This window comes from Salvelinus alpinus, chromosome 1 (assembly GCF_045679555.1).
Source record: "Salvelinus alpinus chromosome 1, SLU_Salpinus.1, whole genome shotgun sequence".
NCBI lineage: Eukaryota > Metazoa > Chordata > Actinopteri > Salmoniformes > Salmonidae > Salvelinus > Salvelinus alpinus.
The window spans coordinates 62,655,510-62,679,448 of record NC_092086.1 but is presented as its reverse complement, the minus strand read 5'-3'; the positions used below and the strand labels follow the sequence as shown (position 1 = coordinate 62,679,448).

Genomic DNA, 23,939 nt, shown 5'->3' with positions numbered 1-23,939 from the left:
CACATAAACTCATGCAGCATAAATACTAGAGGCTGAGACAGGAGGGGTCAGGAGACACTGTGGCCCCATCCGATGATACCCCCGGACAGGGCCAAACAGGAAGGATATAACTCCACCCACTTTGCCAAGGCACAGCCCCCACACCACTAGAGGGATATCTTCAACCACCAACTTACCATCCTGAGACAGTGACTGACATAACAAGAGGAAACATTTTAAGCTTTTTTTTTTACTATAAAAATAACGTCTCCCTGCCTGACAAGGATTGTCCCGACTTTCAAGAGTCTGAGCTAATTTCTTGCTATTATACGCATTTTGCCATGAGGCTGAAGGGGGGTCTTTTTTTGCGAACTCTGCTGTGTCATACCAACGTGTCCAGAATAGGATCACTAGACATCCCCGATTTTGATGGCCTGTCCCAGGCTGGAGCTGTCCCTAGAAAGAAAAACTATAAAGTTAAATTGAAGTTGATATTTCTATAATCAAACGCTCTATCCAATCAGATTTGCAGTGGTGTAAAGTACTAGTAGTTTTTTGGGTTATCTGTACTTTACTTTACAATTTATATTTTTGGACAACTTTTACTTCACTACATTCCTAATGAAAATTATTATTATTTTTACTCCATACATTTTCCCTGACATCTAAAAGTACTCATTACATTTTGAATGCTTAGCAGGACAGGAAAATGGTCCAATTCACGCACTTATCAACAGAACATCCCTGGTCATCCCTACTGCCTCTGATCTGGTGGACTCACTAAACACACAGGCTTAATTTGTAAATTCTGTCCAATTGTTGGAGATAGCCCCTGGCTATCCCTAAATAAAATTAAATGGTGCATTCTGGTTTGCTTAACATCATAAGAAATTTGAAATGATTTATACTTTTACTTTTACAGTGGTGGAAAAAGTACCCAATTGTCATACTTGAGTAAAAGTAAAGATACTTTGATAGAAAAAATGAAAGTGAAAGTCAGTAAAATACTGTAATGAAACAGCAGGGAGCAGGTCTCGAACCCTCGACCTTCTAGCCCGAGGTCCGGCGCGCTATCGACTGTGCCGCAAAAGCATGCTCGAGCGGCAGAGTCGATTTCCGCGCTTATAAACCCAGGGTCGTTACACTACTCCCTCCTTTCAAAGAGCGCGTCCTCGCGCTAGCTTGCGACTCTACGTCTTACAGGAACGCGCTCACCGGCCAAGCACACGCACTGTCGTGGATGCAAGGTCCGATCACTTCCGACACCAATGTAATGAAACAGGCAGGGAGCAGGTCTCGAACCCTCGACCTTCTAGCCCGAAGTCCGGCGCGCTATCGACTGTGCCGCAAAAGCATGCTCCAGCGGCAGAGTCGATTTCCGCGCTTATAAACCCAGGGTCATTACAATACTATTTGAGTAAAAGGTTAAAAGTTTTAAAAATAGCCTACTTACAGTGCCATCTGAAAGTATTCAGACCCCTTGACTTTTTCCACATTTTGTTAAGTTACAGCCTTATTCTAAAATGTATTCAATAAAAACAATTCCTCAGAAGTCTACAAACAATAGGTGTGTCCAAACATTTGTATTAAAAATACAAAACAGAAATACCTTATTTACATGCAGTACCAGTCAAATGTTTGGACACGCCTACTCATTCAAGGGTTTTCTTTATTTTTACTATTTTCTACATTGTAGAAAAGTAGTGAAGACATCAAAACTATGAAATAACACATGTGGAATGCATTTCAATTTTACTGGTGTGCCTTGTTAAAAGTTAATTTGTGGAATATATGTCCTTAATGCATTTGAGCCAATCAGATGTGTTGTGACAAGGTAGGGGTGGTATACAGAAGATAGCCCTACTTGGTAAAAGACCAAGCCCATATTATGGCAAGAACAGCTCAAATAAGCAAAGAGAAACGACAGTCCATCATTACTTTAAGACATGAAGGTCAGTCAATGCGGAAAATTTCAAGAACTTCTTCAAGTGCAATCGCAAAAACCATCAAGCGCTATGATGAAACTGACTCTCATGAGGACCGCCACAGGAAAGGATGAAAACCTGCTCCACAGCGCTCAGGACCTCAGCCTGGGCGAAGGTTCACCGTTCAACAGGACAACAACCCTAAGCACACAGCCAGGACAATGCAGGAGTGGCTTCCGGACAAGTCTCTGAAGGTCCTTGAGTGGCCCAGCCAAAGCCCGGACTTGAACCCCATCGCACATCTCTGGAGAGACCTGAAAATAGCTGTGCAGCAACGCTTCCCATCCAACCTGACAGAGCTTGAGAGGATCTGCAGAGAAAAATGTGAGAAACTCCCCAAATACATTTGAGCCAAGCTTGTAGGATCATACCCAAGAAGACTCAACGCTGTAATCGCTGAATGCTGAATGTCTGAATGCTTATGTTAATGTGATATTTTTTTTTTTATAAATTAGAAGATTTTTTTTTTAAACCTGCTTTTGCTTTGTCATTATGGGGTATTGTGTGTAGATTGATGAGGGGGGGGAAACGATTTCATCAATTTTAGAATAAGGCTGTAACGTAATAAAATGTGGAAAAAGTCAAGGGGTCTGAATACTTTCCAAAGGCACTGTAAGTAGGCTATCAATAGTAAATGTAATTGCTCAAATATACTTAACTATCAAAAGTTAAAGTATATATAATTTCAAATTCCTTATGTTAAGCAAACCAGAAAGCACCATTTTATTTATTTTATGTAGGGATAGCCAGGGGCTATCTCCAACAATTGGACATAATTTACAAACAAAGCATGTGTGTTTCGTGAGTCTGTCAGTTCAGAGGCAGGGATGGTCTCTTGATAAGTTTGTGAATTGACCATTTTCCTGTCCTGCTAAGCATTAAACATGTGACAAGTACTTGTAATAAAGTTGTAAAAAAATATATAAATAGTGAAGTAAAGTACAGATACCCCCCCAAAATACTTAAGTAGTATTTTAAAGTATTTTTACTTAAGTACTTTATACCACTGCAGATATTCATATCATGTGAACATGGCGTAAGGCATGTGTAGAATTGGATGAAATTCGTCTTAAAACCTTTTGCCCACAAGGTGGGGCTGCCCGCGACCAAATATTGCTTGTTATTAATCTACAAGGAAGTGAGTTCGGAATCAATTGGACTTTCCCCCCAAAATCCTAGATTCGCAATAACGGTATTATTTTGTGAATGTAAACGTAGTCCTGATGGTATTATTTTGTACTCTCTACAATCAACCAGCATGTGCTTGTGGTCAAAAAAGTCGCGCTAGATGGCGCTATCCGATTGTACACGTCCACTAAATATTACTCTTCCATGTCCAGGATTTTGTAGGCTATTTTTCTCAGACGTCATCCTGCGTTGTTCATAGATGCAATGTTCCCTCCCATCCGGTAGAGGTTACTGTGCAGTATTGTGGGCGTGGAGCGCTGTGTTTTTACAATACTGCTTTGCCACTTCTTAGTGCTGTCCACTTCAGCACCAGGCAGGATAACAGTCAGCTCGAACTTTGGAATCCAGGACCACGAACAAAACCTTCACAAGAGGACGGCACCGCTAAGCGTCACACGGTGTCCGAAATACATAAACCATCAACGCCGTCAGCCGTCCAACAACTCCGTTATTCACGAGAGAGAGAAGAACAAGGTAAGAAACATCACGTAAAACCGTGCTTATTCATAGAAGAGGATGAAGTTGGCAAGCTCGCGACAGCAGGCTGTTCACGCATCAGTGAAGAATGAACGGTAGCTCGAGCCCCGTTAGCATACGCAGGCTGGATTAAATAAACAGATTAACTTCGCCGTTTTTATTTGACAATTACTTCTGTGTTTGCATCAGATAAACACGACAATCTATTTTGCTATGGTACCGGCTAACTTCTACGTTCAAGAACTGTCCATGTACAAAGAAAGACCGTTATTGTTGTTAATCACACTGAGCCGTGCTCTGCAGATGTCCCTGTTTTTTGTATTTATTTCCGGAGCTAAAATGTTGCCTGCTACGTCTTTAATTCGCAGGTTCATGAGTAGAGATGTTTACTGTTTACCGTTCAGTGAATTGTCTGTGGTTGTTCATAATCATTTTTGTCTCGAATAATGAGCCACATTGATATGAGTGGGTGATGACAAAGTTCATTGGGTATGCTTGGAGGAGATGTGTTTTATAATTACTTACTGTTATTCATCTCACTTGACAGTGAATTCAATGGAGTATGTTTCATCCTATGCTTGACTCCCTCCCCCAAACCCTTAGTTATACATAATCTTCAATGTTGCATTTCTCACTATCATAGTCCTGATTGTGATGAATGTCCTTGATTGTTCCCCAATACATCCCCAATTCCCCAATACATAATAATGGTACAGTACATACTGAAATTGACCGGCATCCATGGATACAGGAATCCAACTCAGTTCAGTAGGCTAAACTCAACTCAGTGGGTAAATGTCTGCAAGCATTTTGCTACACCCGCTAAATATGTGTATGTGACCAATACAAATGGGATTTGATTTGAAATTGCTCCCATTTCCCCGTGGTTCCTGATGCAGTTTGCGCTTGTTTAGCAGTGGGTCTGTCTGGCTTACTTCCGCGTGGAGGTAGACACATTTACAATATCTAAATATACACATCATGACAGCATTGAAAGACAAGCAGAGAGTTGGTGTCACCCTAACCAATATCAAACAACTTTTCCTTGTTTCACGTCTGATGAACTGGTTGTACAGAAGATGCCGCCGTCATACGGTGTCGTTTTTTTTTGTCATACTGTGTATCGGTTGTCAAATACGGTGTAGCAGTTGTTTGTCACGTGGTGTTGCTTTTGCGGTTGTCGTCTTGCTGATAGGTCTCATCCAATGTCGCTGTTAGTGTGTTTGTGTGTGTTTGTTTAGCCCTCACCTCAGCAACCCTGGGGCGGTCAGCTAGTCAGCCAGCTAGTCCAGTCTAGCCCAATAGGCTGATAAAAAGGATTAGATCAGATTGCATTAAGATGAAGCTAGCTGCTGGCTGCTTGTTGTTCACACGCAAGGTGACAAAGAAAGGAAAGTTGTAGTCTGGCCAATAGAGATCCCTAGTCGCCTAGTTGGACTAGCCGTTGAAGCCGGTCACCGAACAACTACTCTCAGCAGAAATCTCTCCTGTACTCTATATCGCTCTCTTTCTCCTGCTCTCTTTCGTTGTCTCTTTTTATCTACATTTACCATCTGTCTGCTGTTCTATTAACTTGGTTGTTTGACGAGCAGTGACATTTCCCCCTGTCTGCTACCCCTCTCTCTCTCTCTGTGAGTCTAACTACTCCTGCTCTTCTCTTTCTTCACATCCAGGCTCTGTCAGTCAGTGCCTCCCTCCCTCCCCAGTGCTTCATCCCCCAGCAGACACACGCTACTCCTCCTCCTCCTCCTCCTGTCCTACTTCCCTCATCCCTCTTTCTTATGAAGGACACCCAGCACAGCTGGAAGGGGGAGGAAGGGAGGGGGAGATGAAGGTTGTAGCAGGGAGAGGGAGCTGTGTCAGTTATGGGGTGCGGAGAGGACGAGAATGGAGGTGGAGGGGGGAGAGGGATCCAGGGAAGGGGTGTGTGTATCCTCAAACTACAAACGAGGCTTCTTCGACAAAGATCTTTTCCAAGCAGCAAATGATCACGGCCTGCACATGTCGCCCCACATCCACCGCCTTGTTTTTAAATCCGAACTCTAAATGTTAGAGCACAGCGGGTGGCGGGTTAACGCTTCCTTATTTAAAGACGGCGATTCCTTCCAAATGGTGCTCTTATCTCTGAGCAGCATGGAGAACGCAGCCAGAAACTGTTCTCCTTCAACCCCCTTGAACCACCAGGCAGCATTGGGCTGGTGTGTGTGTGTGTGCGTGTTTGTGCGTGTTTGTGCGAGTGGGCATGTGTGTGTGCGGGCATATGCGCGTGTGTGTGTGCATGTGTGGAGAACAGAGGACAGGAGGGGTGAGAGACCGTGTGAGGCACTAATGGTAATAGGTCATATACATTTAGCTGTTTGTATGTAAAGCCCCTGACAGTTCAATAGACCTGGACTTGGTCATAGATGTATGAAGAGGGCAGTAATGTGTGACTACCACATGTTGTTTGATCCAGGAAGTCACCTTCAAGATCTATACTATCAAAGGAGGCTTTCTATTTGGGTTATAATGATGCAAAGGATTGCAACCTGTATTGTATAGCCTCTTCAGTAGACAAACTACAGAGTGTAATATGAATTATCACATAGAGACAAGCCCCTAGTCTTTCCTGTCTGCCTGCCCCATATACGCCCAGGGACTCGACATACAGTTCTGGTGGCCAAATTAGCACACCTCTGTTTCCTTGTTATAACACATACATATTTTGATCTTATCCCCCTCCACGCAATCACGCACACAGTTCATTCTCTGTCTTCGTCTGTCTCTTAATGTCATTCTGCGTGTTTGTGAATGTGAGTGCGATCTGGCAGCTGGCAGGCCTGTGTGTGTGTGCGTGCGTGCGTGCGTGCGTGCGTGCGTGCGTGCGTGCGTGCGAAAGAGATCTGGCACACGTGTATGTGCATGTGTGTGTGCTTGTTTGCGTGCTCATCTGCCTGTCTGCGCTACTGGAGACCTAATCATGGACCCAATGTTCCTCACAGATGGGAGAACGTATGCTTCCTCTTCCTTTTAGAGTCCCTCTGCCTGTACAGTAGTTCCCATGTATCCCTCTACAGCAGATGCTACTGGAGAAGGCTTGCATTACCCCACCAGATGACTCGTCGTCTACAAAGCTAGACCTTGGCTCTTTATATTATTCACATCTGATAGAGGCTTTAAAGGGGCAATCTGCAGTTGCTACATCAAATGTATAATATGTACCCATTGATTCTTTAACTTTCTCTAACTGCCTCGTGAGCTTAGTTCAACTGCTGTACCCCATCAGAACCCAAAATAAAAGCTTTTTTACGCCAATGTTTGTAAACAAAGTCATTGTTAACAAACACTGTATAGCCTCAAAACATGGTTAAAACTATAACGTTGATATCATGGAAGGTCAGTTCTTGCATCCATAGCTCTGCCTATGAATTTGATGAGTGGTTACATTTCTCCGGCCCCGTCCCTCAGCTTTTTACAGCAACGCTTTGTCATTGTTTAAACTGCGGATTGCCCCTTTAAGATACGCTACCATTCTGGTGTGCTGTTTCCTTTATTTACTTAGATAGCTTGTGTGTGTGTGTCCGTGTGCGTTCGTGTATGCTGGCTACCTGAGGTATGTGAGCGAGGTCAGCATAAAAGTGTGTGATCTAGATATTCCTTTACATCCAGAACAATACTTTTTTCCCATATCCTTTGACCAGAGACCGTCACGGCTTAGATTCTCTCATCAAGCAGCAAAAAACATTACATGCAATTTAGATCAAGGGCCCAAATTTTAAAATTTAATAATTAAACCAGCCAGATACATTTTTTTAACTGAGTCTTCTACTAATATATTGTGTCCTCTGCAGGCTCGTAGTTGTTAAATCAAGACTGATGTATTCTCTTTTTTTCCCTTAGATTTCTTATTACTCAATTAAATGTTGGCGTTGTTATTCATCATTTGGATGAATTATAAAAGCATTACTCCCCTACAGGGCTAACAGGCTTCTCTGCAGTATAGTAGAGCTACGTCCCAAATGGCACCCTCTTCCCTGCATAATGAGACCTATTCCCTATGGGCCCTGGTCAATAGTAGTGCAATGCACAAGTCTATAATAAGGTGCCGTTTGGGACGCTACCTAGATATTAGAGCAGGGAAGGCCAGTGTTTTTGATGAGAGGATCAGATGAAACGGCATTATTGAAGCGAACACACAGTCATGACAAAAACTGGAGGATGAAAATGCAGAGCTTTTCACACGCACGCATGCACAAACACACACACACACACAAACAGGCACACAGGCGCACGCATGCACAAACACACACGCACACAGGCACTCTTAGAGGGTTGGCTCTGTTTGAAGCTGTCACTGAGTTACTACTCTGCAGCGAGAGGAAAGGGCACACTGCGCCTTTGGACAGCTCTGGGTGCTGTGTGTGTGTGTGTGTGTCCTCTTGGGATCCCCTCTCTCTCTCTTCTTTCCCACTGACTTCAGAGCTGCTTTGAAGTTTCCTCCACAGTAACGGGGTGAAGGGAAGAGAGAAGGATGAAGGGAGGGAGATAGGGATAGGAAAAGAGGACAGGAAAGGAGTAGAGAGAAAGAAAGGGAGGTACAGAAAGAGAGGCGCTGCTTTATTTCTTGCCCCTAGTCTCTGGGTAGTGGGAGAAGAGGACAAGAGAGGAGGGGAGACGAGTAGAGAGGAGAGAAGTGATGAGTAGAAAGGAGAAGAGAGGGGACAAGTAGAGAAGAGATGGGAAGAGAGGAGATGAGTAGAAAGGAGAGATGAGTAGAGAGGACAAGAGAAGAGAGGAGACGAGTAGAGAGATGAGTAGAGAGGACAAGAGAGGAGAGATGAGTAGAGAGGACAGGAGAGGAGACGAGGAGAGAGGAGATGAGTAGAGCGGACAAGAGAGGAGACGAGTAGAGAGGAGAGAAGAGATGAGGAGACGAGGAGAGAAGAGATGAGTAGAGAGGATGAGAGGAGATGAGTAGAGAGGAGAGAAGAGATGAGTAGAAAGGACAAGAGAGGAGAGATGAGTAGAGAGGACAGGAGAGGAGACGAGGAGAGAGGAGATGAGTAGAGAGGACAAGAGAGGAGAGGAGACGAGTAGAGAGGAGAGAAGAGATGAGTAGAGAGGACAAGAGAGGACTGATGAGGAGAGAAGAGATGAGTAGAGAGGACAGGAGAGGAGAGAGGAGATGAGTAGAGAGGACAAGAGAGGAGACGAGTAGAGAGGAGAGAAGAGATGAGTAGAGAGGAGAGAAGAGATGAGTAGAAAGGACAAGAGAGGAGACGAGTAGAGAGGAGAGAAGAGATGAGTAGAGAGGACAAGAGAGGAGAGATGAGGAGAGAAGAGATGAGTAGAGAGGACAGGAGAGGAGACGAGGAGATAGGAGATGAGTAGAGAGGACAAGAGAGGAGAGGAGACGAGTAGAGAGGAGAGAAGAGATGAGTAGAGAGGACAAGAGAGGAGAGATGAGGAGAGAGGACAGGAGAGGAGACGAGGAGAGAGGAGATGAGTAGAGAGGACAAGAGAGGAGAGAAGAGATGAGTAGAGAGGATAAGAGAGGAAATGAGACGAGTGGAGAGAAGAGAAGAGATGAGTAGAGAGGACAAGAGAGGAGACGAGGAGAGATGAGTAGAGAGGACAAGAGAGGAGAGATGAGTAGAGAGGACAAGAGAGGAGAGGAGACGAGTAGAGAGGAGAGAGGACAAGAGATGAGTAGAGAGGACAAGAGAGGAGACGAGTAGAGAGGAGAGGAGACGAGTAGAGAGGAGAGAGGACAAGAGATGAGTAGAGAGTATAAGAGAGGAAATGAGACGAGTGGAGAGGAGAGAAGAGATGAGTAGAGAGGACAAGAGAGGAGACGAGTAGAGAGGAGAGATGAGTAGAGAGGACAAGAGAGGAGACGAGTAGAGAGGAGAGAAGAGAGGAGAGGAGACGAGGAGAGAAGAGATGAGTAGAGAGGACAAGAGAGGAGTGATGAGCAGAGAAGAGATGAGTAGAGAGGACAGGAGAGGAGACGAGGAGAGAGGAGATGAGTAGAGTGGACAAGAGAGGAGACGAGTAGAGAGGAGAGAAGAGATGAGTAGAGAGGAGACGAGTAGAGAGGAGAGAAGAGATGAGTAGAAAGGACAAGAGAGGAGACGAGTAGAGAGGAGAGAAGAGATGAGTAGAGAGGACAAGAGAGGAGAGATGAGGAGAGAAGAGATGAGTAGAGAGGACAGGAGAGGAGACGAGGAGAGAGGAGATGAGTAGAGAGGACAAGAGAGGAGAGAAGAGATGAGTAGAGAGGATAAGAGAGGAAATGAGACGAGTGGAGAGAAGAGAAGAGATGAGTAGAGAGGACAAGAGAGGAGACGAGTAGAGAGGAGAGATGAGTAGAGAGGACAAGATAGAAGACGAGTAGAGAGGAGAGAAGAGTAGAGAGGAGAGGAGACGAGTAGAGAGGACAAGAGAAGAGAGGAGACGAGGAGAGAAGAGATGAGTAGAGAGGACAAGAGAGGAGAGGAGAGATGAGTAGAGAGGAGAGAAGAGATGAGTAGAGAGGACATGCGAGGAGACGAGTAGAGAGGAGAGAAGAGATGAGTAGAGAGGACAAGAGAGGAGACGAGTAGAGAGGAGAGATGAGTAGAGAGGACAAGAGAGGAGACGAGTAGAGAGGAGAGAAGAGTAGAGAGGAGAGAAGAGATGAGAGGAGAGGAGACGAGGAGAGAAGAGAAGAGATGAGTAGAGAGGACAAGAGAAGAGAGGAGACGAGGAGAGAAGAGATGAGTAGAGGACAAGAGAGGAGAGGAGACAAGTAGAGAGGAGAGATGAGTAGAGAGGAGAGGAGTCGAGAGGAGAGAAGATATGAGTAGAGAGGCCATGCGAGGAGACGAGTAGAGAGGAGAGAAGAGATGAGTAGAGAGGACAAGAGAGGAGAGGAGACGAGTAGAGAGGAGAGATAAGTAGAGAGGAGACGAGTAGAGAGATGAGTAGAGAGGAGACGAGTAGAGAGGACAAGAGAGGAGACGGGTAGAGAGGAGAGAGGATCTCTGGACAAGAGAGGAGAGAAGAGATGAGTAGAGAGGACAAGAGAGGAGAGGAGAGGAGACGAGTAGAGAGGAGAGATGAGTAGAGAGGACAATAGAGGAGACGGGTAGAGAGGAGAGAAGAGATGAGTAGAGAGGACAAGAGAGGAGACGAGTAGAGAGGAGAGAGGAGAGGAGATGAGAGGAGGAGAGATGAGTAGAGAGGAGAGGAGACGAGTAGAGAGGACAAGAGAGGAGAGGAGACGAGTAGAGAGGAGAGAGGACAAGAGATAAGTAGAGAGCACAAGAGAGGAGACGAGTAGAGAGGAGAGATGAGTAGAGAGGACAAGAAAGGAGACGAGGAGAGAAGAGATGAGTAGAGAGGAGAGAAGAGATGAGTAGAGAGGACGAGAGGAGAGGAGACGAGTAGAGAGAAGAGATGAGTAGAGAGGAGACGAGTAGAGAGGAGAGAAGAGATGAGTAGAGAGGACAAGAGAGGAGACGGGTAGAGAGGAGAGAGGACAAGAGAGGAGAGAAGAGATGAGTAGAGAGGACAAGAGAGGAGAGGAGATGAGTAGAGAGGAGAGATGAGTAGCGAGGACAATAGAGGAGACGAGTAGAGAGGAGAGAGGAGAGGAGAGGAGAGAGGAGGAGAGATGAGTAGAGAGGAGAGGAGACGAGTAGAGAGGAGAGAAGAGATGAGTAGAGAGGACAAGAGAGGAGACGAGTAGAGAGGAGAGAGGACAAGAGAGGAGATGAGAGAGGAGGAGAGATGAGTAGAGAGGAGAGGAGACGAGTAGAGAGGACAAGAGAGGAGAGGAGAGGAGACGAGTAGAGAGGAGAGATGAGTAGAGAGGACAAGAGAGGAGACGAGTAGAGAGGAGAGATGAGTAGAGAGGACAAGAGAGGAGACGAGTAGAGGAAAGAAGAGATGAGTAGAGAGGAGACGAGTAGAGAGGAGAGAAGAGATGAGTAGAGAGGACAAGAGAGGAGAGGAGACGAGTAGAGAGAAGAGATGAGTAGAGAGGAGACGAGTAGAGAGGAGAGAAGAGATGAGTAGAGAGGACAAGAGAGGAGACGGGTAGAGAGGAGAGAGGACAAGAGAGGAGAGAAGAGATGAGTAGAGAGGACAAGAGAGGAGAGGAGATGAGTAGAGAGGAGAGATGAGTAGCGAGGACAATAGAGGAGACGGGTAGAGAGGAGAGAAGAGATGAGTAGAGAGGACAAGAGAGGAGAGGAGACGAGTAGAGAGGAGAGAGGACAAGAGAGGAGAGAGGAGGAGAGATGAGTAGAGAGGAGAGGAGACGAGTAGAGAGGAGAGAAGAGATGAGTAGAGAGGACAAGAGAGGAGACGAGTAGAGAGGTGAGAGGAGAGGACAAGAGAGAGGAGGAGAGCTGAGTAGAGAGGAGAGGAGACGAGTAGAGAGGAGAGTAGAGAGGACAGGAGAGGAGACGAGTAGAGAGGACAGGAGAGGAGAGAAGACTGAGGGGAAAGAGAGTGTTTGACTTTGGAGCGTGGTGGAGCACAGGGCACCTCCCCTCAGTGAGCCTCTGAATAATAGAGGAGAGGAGTGTCTGGTTCCAGAGCTCACAAAGCAGGATCAGATGATGACTTTCCTCTCCTGGCTTGGGTTACAGGGAGGGGAGGTACATGATATGAACAGCTGCCGCTCAACTAAACTGTTGAACAACTGATCATCTGTTGTGTTGTATTGAACCATACACACACACACATACCCTGACCTATTCACACACTGAGTACCTGGAGTACCTGTGAGACGTCACACTCTCATCATCTCCTCGAAGGAGCCATCTACCTGAGAGAGCAAGAGAGGGGGAAAAGAGTGAGAGGAGAAGTCAAGCTTTTATTTATTGTTACGACTAAACTCACACTGAGAAAGCAGCTCAGTCACACAGTGATAATGCTATCATTTTCTATAGTTTGGTGTTGAAGGTCATACCTGTAACCAAGTTGAAAATGGCAGATTTTGGCACTGATAAACGCCTGAATTGGAACGCAGTGGCTGTACAGTAACATGCTTATACATGACGTCAGAGCTCTGGCTCTGCGTTTCACAGCTGTGTGGGGGTTTTGACTGACAGACGCTCTGAACTTGAGCACCTTGTGCGACAAGAAGTTCCCCCATCCCTCCTGCTGATTGGGCAACTTTAGCAAACGTTTTGTTGTCTGAGTGAGGGAAAGGCTGTAAAATACGACGACTCGGTGTATTTTGAAAGATGAAACGTTGAGGATTACAATAAATACCGCGTTGATGTCATAAAAGCAATCCAAACACGTGTGAGTCCAAATGTGCACTTCACATTTGCACTTCCCTTCCATATCATACAACCCGTGTAATATACAGTGTCAACATTTATGAACACTATGTTTGACGAACAGTTACAGGGTGACTTTGGCGTCATACCCTGGGTTTGTTCTGAACTGAATTAACTTGTGTTTGTCTATTGTGGAGAAAATTTGACACGGCACACACACCTGAATGCACTGCTGCATGACTCCTTCCTATGCACACCGAACATTGCATTGTGAAAGCCTAACACTGTAATATCGTATTTTATAACTTGGCTAGTTATGTTGTCAATAGGTCAGGCTTTCAAATGATGCCCGACTGACCCAGATTGTGATCTATAATGGACCGTTTTTTTGGATTGCGTAAACAACAACAGTAATTGTGTGAGGGCGGGGATGCAGGGCTGTGTTCCAAACAAAACAACTACAAGTGTGCTTTGTTCTAGCTCCTCAACGACACAGCAAGGAGAGCGCAAGAAAAGCACCTTATATTTGAAGTCTCTTCTTTGAGTCATAAAAAGAGCATTGATATTACTTAGGAAATGTGCACACTTTGGAGAGGTGTGTGGTCACTTGGAGACTCCAGTAAGTCTCCTCACTCAAACCGTTGTCCATTTTTTTGTCTTACGTTGCACCAACACCACATTTTACAGGAATATGCTTATCATGTTACTGAATGTATCCAGAGTATTTTAAGATTTGGTTATCAACAAATGGACCAAAAAGTACAGTAAATGTAAAATACACGGTGTAATGTTTGGATTTAGTCTTGTGTCAGGTGAACGGTTGTGTCCTCACCTTTTGGTTGTGTCCTCACCCATTGTCTCAAAACTGTTCCCGTTCAATTGCGACCATAGTTAGGTATATGCTTTTCATATTTCTTCTGTAAGAAACATTTCACTTTAGCTCCAACCATATAGGCCAATTCTCATGAGTGCAAAGGTTTAATGGCCTGTTTCCAATGGCCTGTTTTGGGAAATTACAAATATAAACGCAACATGCGTTTTCAAAGATTTTACTGAGTTACAGTTCATATAAGGAAATCATTCAATTGAAATATATAAATGAGGCCCTAATCTATGGATTACACTTGACTGGTAATACAGATATATATCTGTTGGTTACAGATAGCAGATCAGAAAAGCAGTCACTAACTTGTGTGACCACCATTTGCCTCATTCAGCATGACACCTCTCCTTTGCATAGAGTTGATCAGGCTGTTGATTGTGGCCTGTGCAATGTTGTCACCCTGCTTTTCAATGGTTGTGCGAAGTTACTGGATATTGTCGGGAACTGAAACACTCTGTCGTACATGTCGATCCAGAGCATCCCAAACATGATCAATGGGTAACATATCTGGTAAGTATGCAGGCCATGGAAGAACTGGGACATTTTTAGCTTTCAGGAATTGTGTATACATCCTTGCCACATCGGGCCATGCATTATCATGCTGAAACATGAGGTGATGGCAGCGGATGAATGGCACGACAATGGGCCCCAGGAGCTCCTCACGGTAGCTCTGTGCATTCAAATTGCCATCGGTAAAATGCAATTGTGTTCATTGTCTGCCATCTGCCCGGTGCAGTTGAAACCAGGATTTATACGTGAAGAGCACACTTCTCCAGCGTGCCAGTTGCCATTGAAAGTGAGCATTTGCCCACCGAAGTCGGTTCCGATGCCGAAATACGGTCAGGTGAAGAACTTGGTGAGGACGACGAGCACACAGATGAGCATCCCTGAGACGATTTCTGACCGCAGAAATTATTTGGTTGTGAAAACACACAGTTTTATCAGCTATCGCGATGGCTGGTCTCAGACGATCCCGCATGTGAAAAAGCCGGATGTGGAGGGCGTACTGACAGAAATAAGCTTGTTGTACATATGGAACATTTTTGCAATCTATTATTTCAGCTTATGAAACATGGGACCAACACTTTAGATCAGGATTCCCCAACTGGTGGCCCGCGGACCGAATTTGGCCCGCGGGTGGTTTTATTTTGCCCCACAAGCTTTCTGAGACAAACAACACGTTTAAAAAAATGTTTTTTTTAAATGGTATTTTATATTTTTTTATTAACATAAAAGACTGTAAAAATAACAGGAAATCAGCTCCAAGTGATTTTTATTTAAGACATCTGTTCCGAAGTACACATAATAGAGAGACACGTGATCGTATACAAATATAAGCAAGGTTTATCTTTAGTCAAACATTAGATCTGTTCGGGCTTCTTGCGGTCAATCAATTTGCAGTCTACGATTTGCGGTCTTGTAATTATGTTCTGGCCCCCCGACCATCCGCTCCAGAACAAATCGGCCGGCTGCTGAATCTAGTTGATGATCCCTGCTTTACATGTTGGATTTATATTTTTGTTCAGTGTAGTCAAATTAGACCATTACACCTCAAGTTGCTTAGAACCAACTGACATTTGTGTGTGCTTAGCTAGCCCTTTAACTCAAGTCAGATTAGTGACTAACCAGTTGGCAGTAAGTGTAACGATCGTCTGTGGTGGTAGAAGGATCGGACCAAAGCGCAGCGTGGTAAGTGTTCATGTCTTTATAATAAACAAAACTGAACACTGGAACAAAACAATAAACAAAGTGAACAAACGAAACAGTACCGTGTGGCGACAAACACTGACACGGAAGACAAACACCCACAAACCAAAAGACAAAACAGGCTACCTAAATATGGTTCCCAATCAGAGACAATGACAAACACCTGCCTCTGATTGAGAACCATATCAGGCCAAACGACAAACCCAACATAGAAACACAAAACATAGATAACCCACCCAACTCACGCCCTGACCACACTAAAAACAAAGAAAATACAAAACAACTATGGTCAGAACGTGACAGTAAGTTTCAGTAACTCGTCCAACATAAAAAAATGCTATCTGTTGCACCACCTGGGCATAAGTCCTTCTATGAGATACGACTGGGCGTATATTCTACGCGAAGTAGTGAGCAGGCGTAGGGGTGTTAAATTGTGATGAAATAAACAAATGTAGCCTACAGACGGAGATTCAGTGAAACCAAATTATGATTAATTATCAGACAAATCAAGGGATTTTAGTCGGGATATAGGCTTCTATAATCCACTTGCAAAATAATCCACTACGCTACATAACATGCTAGCAAAATATTCTGATCAGTGCTAGATGAGCAAACTAGACTAAAGATGATATACCGGCCCCTGGAAAATAATGTCTCCACTGACCTTTTCACTCTTTTCTTTCCGGAACAGTCTGGGAATTCAAATCAGACCTCTCCTGCTGATCCGCTGTCCTTTCAGGCACAGCCAGGATTCAGACTGACATTCTTGGGCTGGATTTCAAACGATCTCATTTTCTGCCCAGAGACTGATAGCCCCACAGTGCAGAGATGAGGGGGGTCCTCGATTTGTCTTGTAAATGTCTTCTATAAACACAATACACCAGCATTCTCATCATCATTCTATCATAGAGCGGTATGTGTGTGTGTTTTGGGGGAGGGATGTTGCAGTTATAAACCTGTATCTCTCTGTGTGTGCGTGTGCACACACATGTGTGTGTGTTTTGGCGGAAAGGTGTGGTAGCTGTATGTTCACTCAAGTCTGTCTATAGGTCTGTGTGTCTTGGTTTGTCTGTCTATAGGTCTGTGTCTATAGGTCTGTTTGTCTATAGGTCTGTGTGTCTTGGTTTGTCTGTCTATAGGTCTGTGTCTATAGGTCTGTTTGTCTATAGGTCTGTGTGTCTTGGTTTGTCTGTCTATAGGTCTGTGTCTATAGGTCTGTTTGTCTATAGGTCTGTGTGTCTTGGTTTGTCTGTCTATAGGTCTGTGTGTCTTGGTTTGTCTGTCTATAGGTCTGTGTCTATAGGTCTGTGTCTATAGGTCTGTGTCTATAGGTCTGTTTGTCTATAGGTCTGTGTGTCTTGGTTTGTCTGTCTATAGGTCTGTGTCTATAGGTCTGTGTGTCTTGGTTTGTCTGTCTATAGGTCTGTATGTTTATAGCTCCGTGTGTTTATAGCTCTGTGTGTCTATAGGTCTGTCTGTTTATAGGTCTGCGTGTCTTTAGAGCTGTGTGTCTCTATGTCTGTGTGTCTAGGTCTGTCTGTCTATAGGTCTGCCTGTCTATAGGTCTGTCTGTCTATAGGTCTGTGTGTCTATAGGTATGTGTGTCTATAGGTATGTGTGTCTGAAGGTCTGTGTGTCTATTGGTCTGTATGTCTATTGGTCTGTGTGTCTATTGGTCTGTCTATATGTCTGTGTGTCTATTGGTCTGTGTGTCTAGGTCTGTCTGTCTATAGGTCTGTGTGTCTAAAGGCCCGTGTGTCTATTGGTCTGTGTGGGTGTAGTGTTCAGGTCTTGGCTGGATGGTTCAAACATCCATGGGCCTCTACCATCTGGCCATGCTGAGAGAACTCTGTAAATAATGTATAGCTCACTTACCACACAAAAAGAGAAAGATGGGGAATGGTCAGACATGCTAAACATGTACACGCCTTTACACACAGACACATTGTTAGAACCATGAAAGTCCAGGAAAAGCAGCAATATTCATTCCACCCATTGACAATCTCTCTGACTGTGTAAATAGATCGTAATTGGGTGTCATAAATGTCTAAATTGCTTATTGACACTATTAGCCTATATAATGCTAACACAATGGGTAACATGCAATGTATTTATCATCGCTCCGTATTGACTTGTGTCTATTGTATACAGCAGTGATGTGTGTCTAAGACAATTTCCCCCAGACAGACTCTGTAGCTGAACCTACTTCTAGTACTTGGCCTCTTGAGAGGGATCCACAGGTAAAGGACATTGATAGTGAATAGTGAATAATTTAGAGGCTCAGTCAGTATCAGACATTGTCACACAGTGAGCTGGTTGTTTTATCCTCACTGTGGATACATCCTGAACTGTTATGGAAGAAGTGAGGGTTATGATTGCACGCCCTTAGTCGAAATGCTCTATCTCCTGCTTACACTAGATAGTGTTACAGTTGAAGTCAGAAGTTTACATAGACCTTAGCCTAATACATTTAAACTCAGTTTTTCATAATTCCTGACATTTAATCCAAGTAAAAATTCCCTGTTTTAGGTCAGTTAGGATCACCAGTTTATTTTAAGAATGTGAAATGTCAGAATAAAAGTAGAGAGAATTATTTATTTCAGCTTTTATTTCTTTCATCACATTCCCAGTGGGTCAGAAGTTTACATACACTCAATTAGTGTTTGGTAGCATTGCCTTTAAATTGTTTAACTTGGGTCAAATGTTTCGGGTAGCCTTCCACAAGCTTCCCACGATAAGTTGGGTGAATTTTGGCCCATATCCACATAATTGTCCTGCCTAATGATGCCATCTATTTTGTGAAGTGCACCAGCCCCTCCTGCAGCAAAGCACCCCCTCAACATGATGCTGCCACCCCAGTGCTTCACAGTTGGGATGGTGTTCTTCGGCTTGCAAACCTCCCCCTTTTTCCTCCAAACATAACGATGGTCATTATGGCCAAACAGTTCTATTTTTGTTTCATCAGACCAGAGGACATTTCTCCAAAAAATATGATCTTTGTCCCCATGTGCAGTTGCAAACCGTAGTCTGGATTTTTTATGGCAGTTTTAGAGCAATGGCTTCTTCCTTGCTGAACGGCCTTTCAGGTTATGTCGATATAGGACTCATTTTACTGTGGATATAGATACTTTTGTACTGGTTTCCTCCAGCATCTTCACAAGGTCCTTTGCAGTTGTTCTGGGATTAATTTGCACTTTTCGCACCAAAGCACGTTCATCTCTAGGAGACAGAACGCGTCTCCTTCCTGAGTGGTATGATGGCTGCTTGGTCCCATGGTGTTTATACTTGCGTACTATTGTTTGTACAGATGAACGTGGTACCTTCAGGCGTTTGGAAATTGCTCCCAAGGATGAAGCAGACTTGTGGAGGTCTCAACTGATTTCTTTTGATTTTCCCATGATGTCAAGCAAAGAGGCACTGAGTTTGAAGGTAGGCCTTGAAATACATCCACAGGTATACCTCCAATTGACTCAAATTATGTCAATTAGCCTATCAGAAGCTTCTAAAGCCATGACATCATTTTCTGAAATTTTCCAAGCTGTTTAAAGGCACAGTCAACTTAGTGTATGTGAACTTCTGACCCACTGGAATTGTGATACAGTGAATTATAAGTGAAATAATCTGTCTGTAAACAATTGTTGGAGAAATGACAGTAAAGCTTCTGTTCCTCTCCTCGCCCCTACCTGGGCTCGAACCAGGGACCCTCTGCACACATAGACAACAGTCACCCTCGAAGCATCGTTACCCATCGCTCCACAAAAGCCGTGGCCCTTGCAGAGCAAGGGGAACAACTACTTCAAGGTCTCAGAGTGAGTGACGTCACCGATTTAAACGCTATTAGCGCGCACCCCGCTAACTAGCTAGCCATTTCACATCGGTTACACATGCACAAAGTAGATGTCCTAACCGACTTGCCAAAACTATAGTTTGTTATTAACAAGAAATTTGTGGTGGTTGAAAAACAAGTTTTAATGACTCCAACCTAAGTGTATGTAAACTTCCGACTTCAACTGTACATGCCTTAGATGCACACTGTCAGGTGTGCTTGCAAAACCCAGAGTACTACATCAATCTATGCTCCAAAGAAATAGCTACATAGTTACAGACATAACTGCATTTTGAGTGAGCGAGGTGGATTGGATGTCAGTCTGATTGGTTGTCCTGCTGGCTGTGTGTGTGTGTGTGTGTGTGTGTGTGTGTGTGTGTGTGTGTGTGTGTGTGTGTGTGTGTGTGTGTGTGTGTGTGTGTGTGTGTGTGTGTGTGTGTGTGTGTGTGTGTGTGTGTGTGTGTGTGTGTGTGTGTGAGAATGTTGTGTGTGCTGCGTGTCATTGGGAGGATTAGTGTAAGTCTACAGACATGCAAAGACAGGCTTCCATTAGTCTGACAGGCAGGCTGCAACACAATCGGTAGCTTGTGTCTAAAGACATTTTAGGGTCTGTGTCACCCAACATCCGTCCCGTTGTGACAGGGCAGGTGTCAGCAGTTCCTTCCCCAACACAATTTCTTAAGTGGCCCCAATTTACAGAGTGAAGTGTTTATCAGTGTTTATCAGTCGTGGTGGCCTGCCCTCCTGATCCGCCTTCTGAGAGGGAAATTACCATCGTCGTAAAACATGACATTCCCAACAGCTATTTTACAGAATAAAAATGTTTCTCTGATGTTTGACTGTGCCGATGTTCTAGGGCTGCATTAATCGAATTCGAAATTGTGATATTGACGTGTGCAATATCCATATCGCAAGACGTTCCGATTTTCTCCTTTCTTTGACACTCCATTAATACAACAAAAACTAAACTACGGTACCTCCTCCAATGAGATGCGCTAGAAAAGGAACTTAGTCATGCATGCAAACTCAAACCAACTATCCTTGCTTAGCAAGCGACATCCTCTACCAACTGCGCTATAGAGGACCACTGTATAATTAAGCAATACGGCCCGAGGAGGTGTGGTGTATGGCCAATATACCACGGCTAAGGGCTGTTACGCACGATGCAAAGTGGAGTGCCTGGACATAGCCCTTAGCCGTGGTATACCGTATACAAAGGATATGACAAAACATGTATTTTTACTGCTCTAATTACATTGGTAACCAGTTTATAATAGCAATAAGGCACCTTGTAGGTTTGTGGTATATGGCCAATATACCACGGCTAAGGGCTGTGTCCAGTCACTGCGCGATGCGTTGTGCCTAAGAACAGCCCTTAGCCATGGTATATTGGCCATATACCAAACCCCCTCGTGCCTTATTGCTTAATTATACAGTAGTAATAAACGTCTTTAAAAGCTCTAATGCTAACTAACATTAATTTGTAACATCAACTATGGCAACAGTAATTGCTGTGTGATTGAGCTGTGTAGACATCCTCTGCTTTTCAGCATGTGGGGCAAGAGAATCAGCAGCATGCAGCAGTACAAACAACCCATTAAAGAAAGAGAAAGCATGATCCATGTGAATGCTGCTTGTGGCCCCTGGCTGCCCCTCTCTATCCAATCTCTTTACCAGGGAATGTTTCTCTTCATTGCTCCCTATGGCTCCCTCCTTGCTCAGGGAATTGGAAATTGGAACACACACATACATAGAGAATTGGAAAAATGTAGGTGGTTGGAGGGGGTGGGCAGGGAGTAGCGTCGGTGGCAGTATGAGGCGAGTGCCCTGTTTATTTTCCTGCGCTCTTCGTCACGGGGCCTAATGACACGCACACGCGCATGGAGGGCCTGCGTGCAGGCGCAGTGAGGGAAGATGGAGATGAAGCTGGACGTTTTAGTATTTCAATTGTATTGAAGTCAGAGCATTTGTCGGCAGGCAATATAGAACTGCTATTTACCAACCGACCTTGGTTATATTACCAGTCTGATAAAAAGAGTCAGCGTGCAGAGACTGAGAACGGCGCCTTCACTTTGCTTTGTGAGGCTCCCAATGTTGTTAAACCACTGATGGCTCTTTTCACCTACAAGGGATGAGATTCTGAAGACTTGCTTTCTCAGCAAGACGGGATAGGAGGATAGGCCTATTTTATTTTTCATGGTGTTTTATACCTTCTCCTAGCATCAGCAGTGTTTTGGTTTGAAATCTTTTATGATGTTCCACAGTCATTCTATTGGTTTTGTCATCGATTAGAGGCATGAAGAAGCCGTTTTATAATGCTTCTTTGGTTCCTACAGAGACCATGAGCTCACGACTGCATCATTAAGTAATGTAAGTTGCTGCAATCAGTGATGCTTCATCTCTGCACGCAGCTGGCTGAATCATGACTCCAAGAATGGTGAGAGAGAAAGAGAGAGAAGAGAGGGAACAAGTAGGGAGAAGGAATAGAGGGAGAAAGAAGGAGAAGATTGAGGTGAAGGGAGAGACAGAGAAGAGAGAAAGATTGAGAGATCGAGAAGAAGAGAAAGCAAGATATGCTACTGTAGCTTAACACCAGGTGTTAACTGCCTCCCTGTCTGCTGTAAGTGTGTGAACGTTTAAACGTTTCAATAAAATTGGGATTAATGTTAAGAAAAATCCCTATCCGAAAAACTATGTTTTTTTGACGTACAGTGAGCTCCAAAAGTATTGGGACAGTGACAATTTTGTAGTTGTTTTGGCTCTACGGGACAGTGACAATTTTGTTGTTGTTTTGGCTCTACGGGACAGTGACAATTTTGTTGTTGTTTTGGCTCTACTCCAGCACTTTGGATTTGAAATGCTAAAATGACTATGATATAATGACTATGAGGTTCGGGTGAACCATTTAGAAATTACAGCACTTTTTGTACATAGTCCCCCCATTTTAGGGGACAAAAAGTATTGGGCCAAATTTACTTATTATATGTGTATTGAAATAGTAAAAAGGTAATTATTTGGTCCCATATTCATAGCACACAATGACAACATCAAGCTTGTGACTCAACAAAGTCGTTGGATGCATTTTCTGTTTGTTTTGGTTGTGTTTCAGATTATTTTGTGCTCAATAGAAATGAATGGGAAATAATGTATTGTGTCATTTTGGAGACACTTTTATTGTAAAGAAGAATATAATATGTTTTTAAACACTTCTACGTGAATGTGGATGCTACCATGGTTACGGATAATCCTGAATGAATTGTGAATAATGATGAGTGAGAAAGGTACAGATGCACAAATATCATACCCCCAAGACATTCTAACCTGTCACCATTACAATAACAGGGGAGGTTAGCATTACTGGTGAGAGTTAGAATAGTAGAATAAACAAGGTGCAATTTTGAAATATAATTTATAGATAATTACAGCCAAAATTACCTGCTATGACCTGCATCCCTGCTATGTAAACAGAGCTGATTTCCACGACAATTTCACTTCTTAAACTAGTTTTGTTTAGCTAATAAGATGAAAACATTACTTTGAACTACTTTTGGGTACCTTGTTAACATTTCAACAACACGAAATACATGTTTTAAGCGTTGCTACATTTCCAAATAGCAAAGAAAACCTGTAATCTGCTTGGCAAATCCATGTTACGTACCTTACAGATCACAAAGTCAGCTAATTTCCATTCCATTCAAACCCGTTTGATTCATACACTGGCTTGTCTGGCTGTCATGTTTTTATTTTAACCTGCCCTTCCCTTATCTACACTGAAATAATATAATTTCAGTAGTCCTCTATTATGATAAAAAAAATTATATCTCACATAGCTCATTAATACACCCTTGAATACATATGTATCTATTGTAGGTCTTAGTTCAATAGTATTAATTGTATCCTAACTGCCACTTTGTTCTGAGTGTTTGCAGTGCTAATGTATCTGTGTATCTCACATATTATGTTCCCAGTATAATACAGCAAGCTAACTTTCTTAGGGTGGTTGGTAATGGAGGACATCAGGTGGATCCACGTCTGGTTGTTGGGCAGAACCCCTAGGTCCTGGAGAACAGGAGCAGAGATAAATGGAACAGGGGCGAGACAAAGACATAAACAAGCAAACACACAGGTTACAGGTATAATTTTACTGCAAGAAATGCATAAATCGCCTGGAGTTTATATTCTTTTACTCTACATGTAGAAGGTTATAGGCCTACAGTCAGTGTCCATATTTCAGTTACTATTCCATTTAACCCATATGAATTTAAATTAGGATTTTCTGTTTATTCATGGTTACATGGATACTCGTAAGTGGGATATCAAAGGTGCTTGTAAACAGCTTAAGACCTAAAGCAGGATATGAGTTACTATCCGGAATACTGTGTGCATGTAAACGTGATCAGTGTTTGACCATATGGGGCTGACTCCACCCTACTGTGTAATGGGCTCCGGGACACTTCTGCCGTATTACTCAAATATAGGACCTCCAGATATACAAACACTAACTAGAGACCAATGTCCATTTCCAAGCAACCCTGGCCTAAAGTTTGATTTGGAAATGGACACAAAAGATTAATGGCTAGGGAGAAGAGGTTTTAAGGACCCGGAAGGAACTGGGCAACTGAACAGTCAATTGAACA

General features: G+C 43.8%; 1 protein-coding gene across 2 annotated transcripts in view; it reads left to right on the top strand.

Annotated features, from left to right (window-relative positions):
* Positions 1–3,438: 3,438 nt before the first annotated feature.
* Positions 3,439–23,939, top strand: part of LOC139582909 (serine/arginine repetitive matrix protein 3-like) — a 174,382-nt gene continuing 153,881 nt past the window's right edge. For both annotated transcript variants that reach the window (XM_071413367.1, XM_071413358.1), the window contains exon 1: positions 3,439–3,626. The gene's annotated coding sequence lies outside the window, so the exon portion shown is untranslated. The remainder of the gene's footprint in view (positions 3,627–23,939) is intronic.